This window comes from Vulpes lagopus, chromosome 1 (assembly GCF_018345385.1).
Source record: "Vulpes lagopus strain Blue_001 chromosome 1, ASM1834538v1, whole genome shotgun sequence".
Classification (NCBI taxonomy): Eukaryota; Metazoa; Chordata; class Mammalia; order Carnivora; family Canidae; genus Vulpes; species Vulpes lagopus.
In genome coordinates, this window is record NC_054824.1 from 33,309,964 (window position 1) to 33,321,321 (window position 11,358).

General features: G+C 38.3%; 2 pseudogenes; one reads left to right on the forward strand and one right to left on the reverse strand.

Moving 5' to 3' along the window:
- Nucleotides 1-466: 466 nt before the first annotated feature.
- LOC121486492 lies at nucleotides 467-3,552 on the reverse strand (annotated as a pseudogene).
- Nucleotides 3,553-9,408: 5,856 nt separating this feature from the next.
- Nucleotides 9,409-9,998, forward strand: LOC121494578 (annotated as a pseudogene).
- The last annotated feature ends 1,360 nt before the right edge of the window (nucleotides 9,999-11,358 follow it).

Here is an 11,358-nt window from a genome sequence, read left to right on the forward strand (position 1 = left end):
CTCTGCTCCCACTCTGTTGTGTTATAATCATTGGATTTAGTCTGTTTGAAGATTGATTAGTAATAGATGAAAAGCAGAAAACATCCATTCTTGGAAAAAGGGAAAGCGTATGGCAGAACCATAAGTTTTGTATTTAAAGAGGAAAAAAAAAAAAGAATAGGGAATGGCTGTGTTTTTGCTTTAATCCAAAGTGCTGAGCTGCACTGTAGAAAATTCTTATATAAATATTTCTCATTATTTTAAATCCTATTATAGGAGGTCAAAATGACAACATCCCCCCCGCCCCAACAAGGTTCCCTGGGGAGTGGAGAGGGAGGCCAGGAGTGTCCTGGCCACTCACATTGCTCCTGGCATGTGAAGATCCTGCTTGGCTTCCTCTGGTCCTTTTGGACCGAGGCGAGCCATGCAGGCAGTAGTCTCAAGAGGAGTGAGAAGGACTTGGAGAGGTGCCTTCTGGTAGTCCCCCTCAGAGGATAATCTGGTTGGTGAAGCTGCTGCTTAGCTCCTGTGTGACAGAACAATCCAGTTCAGGCTAAGCACCTCAACAGGGATCCGGACACAACCGCCTAGGATGGTGATGGCAGGCAGCAGCTTCCCACCCTTGAAGAGGATCTCCCTGTTCATGTGCACTCGCAGGTTGTTGGGATTGGGGTCATTGGGGTACCTCCACATGGGCCTAACACTCTACAGTGCTCCCCAGCCCATAGTGGTATGTGGAACACATGTGTGCTCCTGTAGCATGGCTTTGTGGAGAATAGCACTCTCTTGGAGCTACACACCCTTGCTTATGGTCATCTCCTCCCCAGTGGAGACATTAGGGCCCAGCACAGCTGAGGGAGCCACCTTAGCTATTGGGTGGATGTAAACATTTCCTCAGATTTATGGACCTCCTGGGGTGTGCTTGGCCGCTTGTTCTGGGTAAGTGAGCGGGTTCTGGCCCAGGTAGAGGCAGGAGGCATAGAGGGCTGAGCCTGTGGACTTGAACTAATGCCAGATACCATCAGTGAGGCATGGCTAGATCTGGCCCTGCTGGGCCAGGGACTAGAACACATCCGGTTCCAGGTGTATGGTGCCTGCCCCTGGCCACAGACCTGAAGAGTCCCCAGTTGCCCATCCTGCTGGTTACATTGGAAGAAATCCCCAAGGGGCTTCAGGGCTCCCAGAGAGAAGAGATACATACCACAGTTGATGATGTCATTAACAATGCTGGGTTTCTCCACATAGTGTAGGACCTTGTGTGTCTGTGGATTCTCTAGGATGCAGCTATAGTTGAGGGATTATGTCCCATTAGCTGTGGTGCCAGGGAGCAAGAAAGAGTGAGGCTGGTGTCTGTAGGCATCCAACACATCACTCAAGGGGAAGTCAGAGCAGATATCAGCACTGAGCACCAAGAAGGCCTCAGGACCCCAGCCAGGATCTGGTCCTAGGAATGGTAGAGACTACCTCTTGTGCTGAGGGGTGCAAATTCCTGCAGGTATCTGACTGGAAGGTTAAACTCCTACTGGACAGCCTCTAGAAATTGGGTGAGAAGTTCATCAGGGTGGTAGAAGACAATGAGCAGAATCTCCTGCATCACAGAGACCTGGGCAGAGGCCTCAATGTGGTACTGTGTCATTGGGACCCCCACCACTGGAAACGGGGTTTGGGGATCTCAAAAGACAAAGGTCTGAAGAGAGTCCTCTTTTGAGACCTCCAATCAGGATCACAGCTTTGAGTGTGATGGCAATTACTTCCTAAACTACTAGCTCCTTTATTCCAGCTCTGCCACCAGCTCCTCCACACTTTTTTTTTTTTTAATAGTGGAGGAGACTTTGAGACTTTTAAAGTTTAGGGGGCTACTTATCCCAAAGAAATGAATACAGGAGAAATAATTTTGCTTATGTCACCTGAACTATTATATCAGTTAAATTGTGCCACTTCCTCAAATTTCAATTGAATCCAGTTTGCCTCGCTCTTGTCTTTTCTTGTTCTGCACTACTTTCCTGGGATCTCATCCCTTGTACAATTTCAGCTACCAACAAGAAACTAATGAAACCCAAGGCTAGATTTTATTGAGAAAACTTAATATTGCCTAGTAGAGGCTAGAAGGTAATGCTTTATTTTCTAAGAACCATTGGCATGTGGTGCAAAAACAGAAATATCTGGATTATGAGGATATTATCTAACAAAAACTCTGCTGGTTTTTAACTTGTTTAATTATTCAAAGGTATGATTCTTATTATAAAAGCCATTATTCTTAGTTTTATATTTAATCAAGGACAAACATTAGATGCAGTAGAAGATATACCTAAGTAGTTTTCAGAAATTATGAGAAACTGTGATAGAGAAGGTAGAATTCTTTTCTTTGGATGATCAAATATCATGTTTTATTTTTACTTATCTTAGTCTTTGATGAATACAATTTTTATACATATATATGTGTGTGTGTATATATATATATAGATTTTTTTATTTGCCACGTCTCTCAATATGTTGATGTCACACTGCAGATATTTAATATATATTTTTAAATAAATTACTGATACTAAGAAGATGGTCCAGACTTTGAAAGTTCCAATTAAAGATGAGAGAAGGACCTCTGCAATGGGATATCTGAAAGTCTGTTATTTAATACTGAATTTCTACTTTTCTGAATTTAAATTTTTTTCTAGAAGGGCACCCCCCCCCAAAAAAAAACCACCCTCTTTTAAGGAGTAGCTTCTTTTTGGATAATGTAGACATCTCTTTGTTTGCTTTGTTATGTTCACCATGATCAGTAGATATTTTTTATTGCATACTGATTTCCTAGATTCTGTAAATCTCTTAAATTAGAAGGCATTAAGCAAATATAATTGAAATAGGGTAAATCAAACTTGCTTTCTGTAACAACCTCAAAGTCTAAAATAATCTGTGCTTTTGGGAGCAATGTCTTGCATAAGGGGTTATTTGTATCATAAGCCAGTTTGTGTGTTTGTTTGTTTTTTAAAAGCATAAACCAGTTTATGAGCTGAGCTCTTTATTATGCTTCCTCAGTCACAGTGTATAAAATCACCACTGCTGTTGGGAGGAATTACAACTATTTGGGCTGAAACCTTACTTTAGGCAGAATCCAGGGAGGGAGATTAGAGGGTAGGCTAGGCTGAATTAGGGTAGTTACTTGGGATAGATTCTATTGGATTTGGGAGGGGAGGGACTAAGGGACAGCTGTAATTTAGGAAATTTCAAAAGAAAAGGTCTTTTCAACTTTGTGTTATCTCCCCTGTCTTAGAGTACTAGGTTTTCATTCTGATCTTTGCCTCTCTGCTCTTCCTTCTCCCTCAAACAGGCTCTAACTTTGAACACTACCTTGATCTGCTAATTAGGGAAAAGCTCAAATTAGCTCTGAGCCTCGCTGCTTTTGTCCCTTATTTTCTCTGCTTCTGACTTTTTTTTTTTTTTTTACCTTCTAAATAAAACTTTCAGCAAGATACAGAGAGGAAATAATGCAAACTTGGAATTCAGACAGACCCTATGTTGAAGTCTTGACTTTTCCCTTTTCATTATCTGTTGTGGGCAAGTAACACCCTGGCCCATGGACTTACGAGTGAAGTTGTGCTGATTATATATATTGGCAATAGCTGGAAAAACTTATCAACTCAGCCCATTTTCAGAACGGACCTAATCTTATGTGGAGCTACTTAGAAATACACAGAGAGTCCAGGATAGTGCAAAAAAAATTTTATGTGTCCTCCCAAGGTCACTTTTCTGAGCTAGTTTCGCTTTTTCAGGGCACAGGAAGCTCTCTTATCTGTCACCTTTTTCATTTTCTTTGCTTCTTCCCACCTAAGTAAGTTCAGTTTCCCTGTAGCCAAAGCTCATTTATCTCTAAGAAGATGTCCAGGTATCCTGAATATTTAAGTGGAACATCAATAAAATAAACTGACTATCCTTTTATTAATATCAATCTCTCAAAGGATAATTTTGATATATTCTTATACATGAAGACTTTCTGTCTTCCAGGAGTAAAGATGGGGAGAGACTGAAAGAATGAAGGAAAAAGAACAGTAGATGGATTGTTCCATTAAGCTGGGGGAGAAGGGATGCCTGGGTGGCTTGGTGGTTAAGCTGAGGGAGGACGGGGCCAGACAAATATTTGAAAAGGCACAGAACCTGGTTCTGCCACATTATTAAAGCACCCACACTCAAGAGATAGTCTAAAACAAACAAAACCCCCTCATCTTATATCCATTTTTTTCCATTAATATGTATTAACAAAATATCTAATTAAACCAAATTTCTACTAACGGATTAAAATGTATATAGTGGGGAATGGAAGGGATAGACTCAAAAAAAATCTTTATACAGTTTGAAGCTACTGGGGGAGACATTTATGTGTATTGAGTTCTACAACAGTGAATTATTATTGTGTTCATATAGGCAATTTCTATCTTGTTATTAACTCTCAATCTACCAGAAAAAAAGGTGCCATTAATTTTGTCCTAAATTTTATTTAATTAAGATATTCAGTTTTATATGTGCTTAGCCTTTATTTTTTTTAGAAATTAGTATGCACTTTCTTTTTTTTTTAAGATTTTATTTATTTATTCATGAGAGACACACAGAGAGAGAGGCAGAGACACAGGCATAGGGAGAAGGAGGCTCCATGCAGGGAGCCTGACATGGGACTCCATCCTGGGTCTCCAGGATTCACGCCCTGGGCTGAAGGTGGCGCTAAATCGCTGAGCCAACCGGGCTTCCCTGTGCTTAGCCTTTAAATTTTTTTTTTTTTAATTTTTATTTATTTATGATAGTCACAGAGAGAGAGAGAGAGAGAGAGAGAGAGAGAGAGGCAGAGACACAGGCAGAGGGAGAAGCAGGCTCCATGCACCGGGAGCCCGACGTGGGATTCGATCCAGGTCTCCAGGATCGCGCCCTGGGCCAAAGGCAGGCGCCAAACCGCTGCGCCACCCAGGGATCCCATTAGCCTTTAAATTTTATAACTAATTTAGTATATTTTTCTTTGCAGGACTCAGAGGGCCAGTATTTGTTGAGTATATCAAGTCCTAGCAAAATAAGATGAAGGACCCTTTTATAAATTAATTACATGTGGTCTGTACCATTTTTTAAAATAAAATGTTTCCACTCATTTTTTTTCCTTTTATAAATGTTCAGTAGCATACCATTACACGATTAAGGAAATTATTTCTTGGGTAGTCAGAGGAGGTAATAGAAGATAAAGACTGTAGTATGATAAAGGGATATAAATTATTCCAGGAACAACAGAAAAGATTTAAAAAAAAGTTGTGATGTATTATATCCACAGCTCTTCATAATAGCTTCCAAACACTGCTATAAAAAGCCCTTGTCTCTTCTTTTTCTTTCTTTCTAGTTTTACTGAGATAAAACTGGCATACAACACTGTACTAGTTTAAGGTATATGGCATAATGATTTGATATATGTATCCACTGCAAAATAATTACCACAATAAGTTTAGTTAATATCCATCATGTCACATAGTTACAAATGTTTTGTGATGAGAACTTTTAAAATTTACTCTCTTAGCAATTTTCAAATATATAATATGGTATTGTTAACTATGGTCAGCATGTCATACATTACATCCTCAGAATTTATTTATTGATAACTGGAAGTTTATGTCTCTCTCTTGTTGAGTACTGTATACTATTTGTCTCCAACCTACCCTATCTTGCCCCTGAAGACTAAAAATTCCAAAAGAGGCATTCTTAAGAAAGCAGTGTGGGTTTTTTTAAAGATTTTATTTATTTATTCATGAGAGATACAGAGAGAGAGAGAGAGAGAGAGACAGAGACAGAGACAGAGACAGAGACATAGGCACAGGGAGAAGCAGGCTCCATGCAGGGAGCTTGATGTGGGACTCAATCTCGGGACTCCAGGATCACGTCCTGGGCCGAAGGCAGGTGCTAAACCGCTGAGGCACCCAGGGATCCCAGCAGTGTGTTTTATAATGATTGAGACTTCACTTAAATATGGGGAATCTGTGCTATTCCTTTACCTAGTAAAGGAAATGTGGCATGAAATCCAAGCAATTTCTGCAACAACTGTTTGGGAATTCTTTATGTTTCCCTTCTGAGGTAGGACAATAAAATTTCTCAGTAAGACATAAAGTGGACAGGATCATTAAAATATGGCAAGTATTGCTCTTTAGGGTTCTTAATAAAGAATAATAAAACCATAACTATTAGAGATTGTTATAGTGGCATTTAGATATTTAGTGAGCATCAACTATATGGCAAGCACCACAATAGATGCTCCATGTAGAAAGATGAAGAAATTGTTCTCATCCTTGAGAAGCTCACTACCAAGCTAAAAAGGCAGATATTAAAAAGAAATAATTATATTAAAATGTGGTACTTAACAGTAACCTGGATAAAATGATGAAAGAAGTTTTAAAAGTGTTTATTTATAGTCAAATGGTAGCTTAGACATTAGGGATGCTTGGATCAATGCATATCTGCTATGAAAGAGGGCACATACAAGGCACTTCAGAGGAATTCTTCATAGGAAATGACAGAGGAAGGTCAGAGATGTTCATATGCTGGCTCATGCAGGATCATTTATCAGACCATCCAATTATAAACATATTGGGCAGAGTGTGAAATGCTAAAAAATGATGCGAACTCTGATTTAAAGCAATTTTGGGGGAGACGAGATCTGACAAATGAACTGGAATTCAGCAGCATGTATCCTTTAAGAGAACACTGAAGTGGAAATTCCAATAATGTTTCTTATAGTAATAATGGAAACTTCCTTCAGATTGCAAGCACCATTTAGCTGGATTTGGATCCCAGCTCTGCTGCTTATTTTCTCTGCAACTTGGTCAACTTCTTTGACCCTCAGTTTTCTTGCCTCTATACTCCACCCTCATTGAGCACATAGAGCTTTTGGGGGGATTAACCCATGCACAAATTTATTGGGCATTATGTTAAATGTTTTTCATATGTATTGAACACAATATTCAATAATTTCAACATATTATATCTTTATTTGACAGGAGAATAAATCAAAGTAGTTATTCCAAGAACACATGGCTGTTTGTGGAGCCTAGAATGGAATTCTGATCTATCTTACTCCAAATCTGAGCTTATATAAACTATGTTCTCATTTGACAGATGGATAACACATGAAGGCACTAAAAAAAAAAGTCATTTCTGTTTAGTTAATTAATCTGTGATTATTTAGTACCAACTGTATCGTAGGCATTCCATTCAAAGCCAAAGGTAAAAAACTTATCAATAGAGATTTCAGTGAGGTAAAAAATGATATAATCTGCTATTTGTCAAGATAGGGAATGATAAACTCAAAGATCAGACCTCATCTCTCATGGATATCATCTGCTAACACTTGAAAATTTCAACCTTCAAGAAGACAACTTATGGAATAATTTTCAACTCTAAAATCTAAGTTATACAACATTAAAGTATTCTATGGATATATAGCTATAAATATACAAATGAAAAGATTAAAATTCTGAAAATAAATTTTAGAAGAATATGAAGTCTAATATATATCAATATATAATAACTTTTGTATCTATATCTATCTGCCATTATATTAATCTGTATATATCAAGACAATATCAGAATTATGCATGAAAAATAGTTAACACCTGATAACCATGTCCAAGTTCAAAATAACAGTACTCATTAAGAAAGATTTTGAGGGCTATAGGGGAAGGGTAATTAGGAGTGGGTTAGGTGAGTAACAATTGAAAGTGTGGTTTAACAAGCAAGTACTGTATGAGAGTATGAAGATGTAAAATTAGCATGGGATATGAAGGTAATTACAACTTGTTATTACTAGAACATGAAGAATAAGGCAGAGTTATTGTGAAGTCACTTGGAAAAGCAGAATGACAGGCTATTGTGATTTTTAAAAAGATTTTATTTATTTATTCATGAGAGAGCGAGAGAGAGGCAGAGACACAGGCAGAGAGAGAAGCAGGTTCCATGCAGGGGGCCTGACGTGGGACTGGATCCCGGCACTCCAGGATCAGGCCGTGGGCTGAAGGCAGCGCTAAACCACTGAGCCACCCAGGCTGCCTGGCTGTTGTGATTTTATTGAAAATTTGCACTGCTGGATTTTTAAAATTATTATTGCATAGGTTTTTGCAGTAGTAAAAAGGAAGAGAAATAGAGAGCAGGTTGGCCATAGAAGCATCAGCATTGATGCTGGGGATATACTGGGGCAGTATAGACTGAAATGGGATGAACGTAAAAAAAGAGATCAGAAGACAATAAAAAAGAGAAAGATCCAGATCATCTTTAGGTTTGTATATACCTCAAAAACTTCAGGTCTTCACTCCCTGTTGAGGAGGGACTGGTGATTAACACAAGCTTCACTCTGAATTTTAAATTATATAAATGCATGTGTATATACATGTATGTATCTATATCTAATATATACTTATCTATAAGTGCTTAATTGTAAATTCACAGAATCCATCTTTGGTCTTCATAAATACATTTTATTTAAGTAATTAAACGTGTTAAGCATCTACTATATTTGAGGCTCTCTATTAAAAGCTTGACTTACTAAGATGAATAAAACATTGATCTTGGCACTTTAAGTACCAGTGAATAGTGAATGAACCAGGTGAATGCAAATGATGATTATAATTGCCTTTCTGGTTTCTAAAGCAAGTCGTCTTACTTCTTACCTTTCTAGACCTACTGTCCTCATTTATGGCTTTCACATCTCTCAGGTTTTAGGAATCCCCAACCTGTGAGAGAGGTGCATTTCTTTACCTATCAGTTCTGCAGGATCATACTGGGAAGGTGGTCCCCTGGTCTCTCATTTAAGAGAAGAGGCTCAGAAAAATAGTCCTGCCTTTAAACTTATTTAACACTCCCAAATAATAAGGACATAGACTTTTGATAAAAATCCCTTATTCTATTTACCTGAACTATACCTCAACATTAATTATACTGCATATTCTCAGGTTTATAATTATGTGGAATCTATTTGTAACTTGCTTAAATGAGACTAAAAAAGGGAATTATGTACTCAAATCCTAGACTAAATAAATCTAGGCAAATATGAAACCATTTTTCACTTCTATTGATAATTTGAAACATAGCTTCAAGAATCAATTTTAATTGGAGAATTGAAATAATAAATCAGTTAGCAAAGTCAGCTGTTTAAGAATCAGACATATTAGTTTTTTCTGCCTCTTGCTCCATTGCTTTTTTAAGCGTTGGAAAATTCTATGATTATATTTAAAAATATGTTTTTTAACAAAGCAAGTAAACACTGATATCCATTTAAAATATGTGTTATTTGTGATTGGATTATTTAAACAAAACTGATCATTTATTTTAGATTTTTTGTCATAACATTAAGAAATACTATGTATATATTGAAAATATTTGTTATTTTGAAAATCAAGAGCTGCGGGCTTTGATGCAGATATGGCCAAGTCCAAGAACCACACCACACACAACCAGTCATGAAAATGGCACAGAAATGGCATCAAGAAACCCCAGTCACAAAGATACAAATCTCTTAAGGGGGTAGACCCCAAGTTCCTGAGGAACATGCGCTTTGCCAAGAAGCACAACAAGAAGGGCCCAAAGAAGATGCAGGTCAACAATGCCAAGGCCATGACTGCGCGTGCTGAGGTTATTAAGGCACTTGTCAAGCCCAAGATCCCATAGGGCGGCCGCCTCAAGCTCAATCGACTTGCCTACATCCTCACCCCAAGCTCGGGAAACGTGCTCGTGCCCTCATTGCCAAAGGTCTCAGGCACTGCCGGCCAAAGGCCAAGGCCAAGGCTCAAACCAAGGCCCAGGCTATAGCTGCGACTCCAGCTCTGGCTCCTGCTTCTACTCCTGCAGCGCAGGCTCCCAAAGGTGCCCAGGCCCCCACAAAGGCTCCAGTGTAGAGGCTTCTGCCTGCCAGTGTGAGGACGGAAGGACTGGTATGATCCCTGGGCTTCTGTCTGCATGGGCCTGGTGTCCTCCTGTGCTATTTGTACAAATAAACCTGCGGCAGGATCTGTCAATAAAAAGAAAAAGAAAATCAAAGTAAAGCCATTTTAGAAGAAAACAATGTTACATAATATGATTGGAAAAAAACATTCACCGACACAGGTTCTTTTTCCTATTCACAGAGGAAAACACAAACATAGTTCATCTCAAAGCATGAAACAAATTGATTTTTTTATTATTGTGATAAAAACCATATAACAATGATATCTGCCTTTTAACAAATTTTTGAGTATACAGTATACTATATAACAGCCTGAGGTAGAATATAATTCATCTATTCTCAAGCTTTGCTGCAGAAATGTATTTACATGGTGAACTTCCTGGTGAAGATACCCAATTGATCTATCCTTCTAAAAACATTCTATTTTATTTTAGAAAATATTCCAGAAAAGCTTTATTCTCAAATTCTTCCAAAACAATCAATTCTTTACTAGTGATTAACCTTTCCATATGTAGCTATTTTTAATGTCAACCAAAATAATACTATTTTACTTGAAATTTCTTTATAATAATTTAGCAACTTTTCACAGCTAATTTTAATCATTTAAAAACTTTTAATCAAGTACCAGAAGAAGATGGCCATCATTGCAATGGCATATGTAACAGGAAGCAAAGTGGACCCATCATATCAACTAGGCTGTGTATATCAATCTCAGATTTTTTTCTTTTTACTATAATCAGCTTCCATATTAATCATGCTAAATTCCTAATTCTCCGTCCCATATCTCTGCAAAATTATGCAGAGACTCTCCTTTGATTATTGGACATATCCAAATTCTTTTATGTGGCATTCAATACTTTCTGAAACCCAGTTCCAACTTAGCTTTCCTGTCAAGCCTCACCACCTAGGGACAAAACATAAATGTTTGTTTGTAGTAGCACATCACAGAAGGCAGGGATTGGACAGAGTTGAAAATTAATTCAAGATTCACATAGCAGGACAGGAGAGATATGGGATATAGAGCCTGCACTAGGGATTGCTCTGAAGATGGGACACCAGTCAACCTCAGAAAATGCCCAGTCATCTCAGTTGTAATGCTGAGGCTGGGGTGGAAGGTTCAACCTGGTAGGATCCTTGTGTAGGGAATCCAGTAGTTGGTACCAGAGACCACAGGGTGAGAGGGATGAGAAGTGGTTTATGCCAGCAGTTTAAGAATAATATCAGGTTCTAATATACAGAAGAAATGGTGGAGAAGGTAGATTATCAAAAATAAGAAGAGGCAAGAGATATTCCCAAAGGGGTAAAGAAACAGGTGCTAGGTTTTATCTGAAGGTGAGGTCCAGAATCTCACTGGTAGAGATAAAGCAGCAGTAGTATAGGAGTCTGGTGGATTTGGGGTTTGGGTTTGAGAATGACTTAATTTTAAGACT